The sequence below is a fragment of the Bremia lactucae genome, linkage group LG10, assembly GCF_004359215.1.
Source record: "Bremia lactucae strain SF5 linkage group LG10, whole genome shotgun sequence".
Lineage (NCBI taxonomy): Eukaryota > Oomycota > Peronosporomycetes > Peronosporales > Peronosporaceae > Bremia > Bremia lactucae.
In genome coordinates, this window is record NC_090619.1 from 523,921 (window position 1) to 528,142 (window position 4,222).

Below are 4,222 nucleotides of genomic sequence, written 5' to 3' on the forward strand. Positions count from 1 at the left end.
GTGACGCCAGCGATTTCGCAATCGGCTGCGCGTTAATGCAATACGATACAGACGGCGCGGAGCGTTTCGTCTGTTACCAATCGCGTCAGCTGCAACAAGCTGAACGCAATTACCGAGTGCATGACAAGGAACTCCTTGCCATGAAACATGCACTAGCTAAGTTTAGGGTCTATCTCCTCAGAGATAGACAGTTTATCGTATAAACGGACCATGCGTCAATGGGCACGGCCGTAAATAGCCCACACCTCTCGCAAAGAATGGCTAGGTGGCTATCCTTCTTCGCGGAGTATAATTTCTCCGTCGAATTTAAACCAGGACGACTTAATGTCGTCGCTGATGCGTTATTACGCCGACCCAATTTCGAGTCGGCAGTGTACTCCAACAGTGAGAATAATCCCACTGTTGCAACACTCACTACGAGTGTTCCGTCATCAACCTTGTTTGATGACATAGAACAATCCTACACAAAAGATGAAGACCTTCTGTGTAACGGGGCACTGCGACTTGTACTGTTTCAGTACAAGTCCACTTCACACTGCTTTAGATGTTATTGGTTCCTCTCTTTAAGTGTTAATTTCATGCAACGATACACCCCGTTACAACCTATGTGCATCACATATATCAAGGGTGTCTCAATGTGAACCACACCCAAGTGGTGGGTCTAATTACTTTACTTAAGTTATTGAGTATCCCGTTAAGTACACAAAGTGTACTTAACGGGCACTGTGTAACATAAGGGCAAACTTAGCTCGTTACAGCTATCAAGTCTATATTCCTAAGGAGAGAACTAGGTTGTGACTTAGCATGTTCGAAACATCGAGACACTAGCATATGGACAAAAAACAGCCTGGACGCTTTCTTTATTTGCTCCAAATATTATCTACCTTTTGGATAATATTAATTAACAATCTTTTATTGTTAATTTCATGTAACGATACACCCCGTTACACACAAGGTGCTAGAAGTTCCTGGACGCGCGAGGCATATGGTTCTAGTAGGGCATCTCGGAAGGCAAAAGAGGAGATTTCTGGAGAAGCAGCTATCCCAGAACCCAACAAACAAGCTCGCGCTGGGGTGAACAATTTTAGAAAACTAACCAGAAAAACTACGGGTGGGCCATGCGCAGTGGTCAAAACGACAATTGAGGTAGCCATAAAAAAATAGTTCGATGCTTTGGACCAAAAATGGAGTACGGGTTGTGGTTGTGCCGCCCAAGGATAGTCACATTTAGCCAACCAATGGGTATTCAAATACAAGAACGACGCCGACAGTGCACCTTTTCGGTGTTTTATGGACTCAAGTTTGCAGCGGTTATGAGTTAAGTACTGTCAAGGTTATTCTTGCCTTTGCACGTCGTTAGGGATTTTTTGCGAAACCTGGAGACAACCCCAACACGTATGTGGAGGCAAATAAAAAAGGACATGGTAATTTACCTCCGTATTCCGCTGGGCATGAGGGTACCTGATAGCACTATTAAAGTCTCTGGTGTGGACGCTGATAAGGAACACTTACTTCGACTTGTGAAGTGCTACAACAAGCCGAAAGATTGTGAAGTCGACTTCTTCACCATAAATTAAACGAAGCTGGATTTACGCGCTGTACGACGAATATGTGTTTGTATTTTAAGTGTTTGAGCCATGATATGACCGTCGTTAGAGTTTATGTTGATGATTTGCTGGAGTATTTTGATGGAAATTTACCTCCGTATTCCGCTGGGCATAATGGTATTTTGATGGAAATTTACCTCCGTATTCCGCTGGGCATAATGGTACCTGTTAGCACTATTAAAGTCTTTGGCGTGGCCGCTGATAAGGAACAGGTACTTCGACTTGTGAAGTTTCTATACGAGCGACAACAAGCCGGAAGATTGTGAAGTCGACTTCTTCACCATATATTGAACGAAGCTGGTTTTACGCGCTGTACGACGAATATGTGTTTGTATTTTAAGCGTTTGAGCCATAATATGACCGTCGTTGGAGTTTATGTTGATGATTTGCTGGTGACGGCGTCTTCTATCGCACTAATGCAGGAATGTTTGCTGTCTATGAGCTCATTTTCTTTTAAGGACCAGCTACTATTGAGGAATTACTGGAATAACATGGCCTCACTTACGCACATGGAGTGCACCGACCAATAAGTGATGGAAGCTGTGAGGAGGACTGCCACATAACTTGTCTACTCGATCAGGCAAATAATAGCAAAGGATCGACAATGCGAGACTTCCAACCCGCTCGTGTGTAGCCTGCTCTGGATCGCTCGCTGTACCCGTCCAGACCCATCAGCTTTGCTGTTCAAAGGGTGATGCGCTGCACGAACCAGACAACTATAAACGACCGAAGCTTGCAAAAAAAGTAGCTCGTTACCTAAAGCACACGAATACATTGAAGTTGCACGTGGACGCTACGAATAAACGCACAAATACGGTCGTCTTGAGCTGCTATAGTGACTGACTTCGCTGCAGACATACATGACAGAAAGTCAATAACCGGTGGAACTGTTATAATGGATGGGGCAGTGGGGGCAAAAAGTGGTGTGACCCTGTCGATAATGGAGGTATTGTTTACGGCTGCCTCGCACGTTACATTCGTGAGTTTCCTGGAGTTCGGGGACTCCGCACAACTTATGTACATGATGATGGATAGCCAAGCCGCGATTCGGCAGTTGGAGTCTGAAGACAGCATGACAAGCGCCAAACATTTGGATATACGGTCAAGTTATTCGAGACTATGCAATAAGCGAATTGTCAAGCCTAAGTACGTGAATTTTGCTTTAGTGAAGGCCATCTACTGACTAATGCGCTGCCGATGCCGAAGACGGTGGAGCTGTGCGACCTCGTCGGATTACGATTAGCTTGGGGCTTTTACAGTTGACTGGGGTGTCGAGTCGACGACCAAGGAGGAGTATTGTTCAGATGAGCTACTGCTAGAAGCCGGCATTGAACGTCCACTCTCCGAAAGTGCATAATATGAGGGTTATCATCGTTAGTTGTAAGTTCACACAGCTATGCAGTAGTAAAATTTATTCGTAGTTAGCACTTCTACTTTCCCTTCAATTCTCTTACTGCAACACTTGTATCATGAATGGCCCATAAACAGTGAAATAGTAGGACTCAGTTTTAAGAATCGAATATTTTCGTGTCATGAACGAACCGTAAACCGTGAATAAGTCGATAAAGAAAGGTCACAAACGAATGATCGCGAACTAAATTAAATGATTGCAAATTAAGCACAACATACTAGACGTCGAAAGACAGCGATTGGGCAGGGGCAACATGTTGCCCCCTTCCTACCTAGGCGTACGTTAGCACCAAATACGCATAAAATTAGCCAATCACATTAAATTGAGGGGATTTTTACCAAATATTGAGGGGAGATTGACGATTCCCTAAAAAAAATATTAAACGATTATGAAAGTAGTCCTTCATTATTCATTTTATACAAAATAATATGTATGTAACAGGACACCGATACAATTAAGCTCTACGAGCTTGTATATTTGACTTCAGGAGCGAGGTAGCTCAGCAACACCTTACATTTAACAGGACGATGTCCATATTTTTTGTAACGGGCTAAAGTTGCCCTAATGTTACACAGACCCGTTAAGTACACTTGGTGTCTATTACTAAATAATAGTAATTAGACCCAGCACTCGGGTGTGGTGCACATTTGTGACCAACCCTTGTAAATGTGATGCACATGGGTGCATTCACATTAGGAGGGATGACGCCCAGCGTCATCCGTGATGACGGCTAGCGTCATCCGTTACGCGAGGTATCTAGAAAGATACGCTCGCAATACATATTAAGTATTATCTATAGAGATGACATTTTAATTGGTAAAAATAGGTATTTATATTTAATACGATTAAATATAAATCAGTCTGAAAACTACTTCCTACTTGATAAGTGCGCACGAGGAGCCGGATTGCCGCTCCCGTGACGACTCCTAATCATAGTACTTAGTGTGTTGGGTGAGGTCGCTTACGCGCCCACCACAACTACCTCACTGCACGCAAGAGAAGCAGGTTAAACCGCTTTCCCGCTGTGCTAGGGTGTGTGTCTAAGTAGAGCGTGGCCGCATTACGACGTGCCCGCCTACACTTGGTAGCACTTGAAATCCTTCCCACGACCCGCATCTCTGCGTGTGTACGTGAGGATGAGCCTCAATATTGATTGGGCTCATTTTCCCCACCTCTCCGAACATCATCGGGAGGTGGCAGGGCT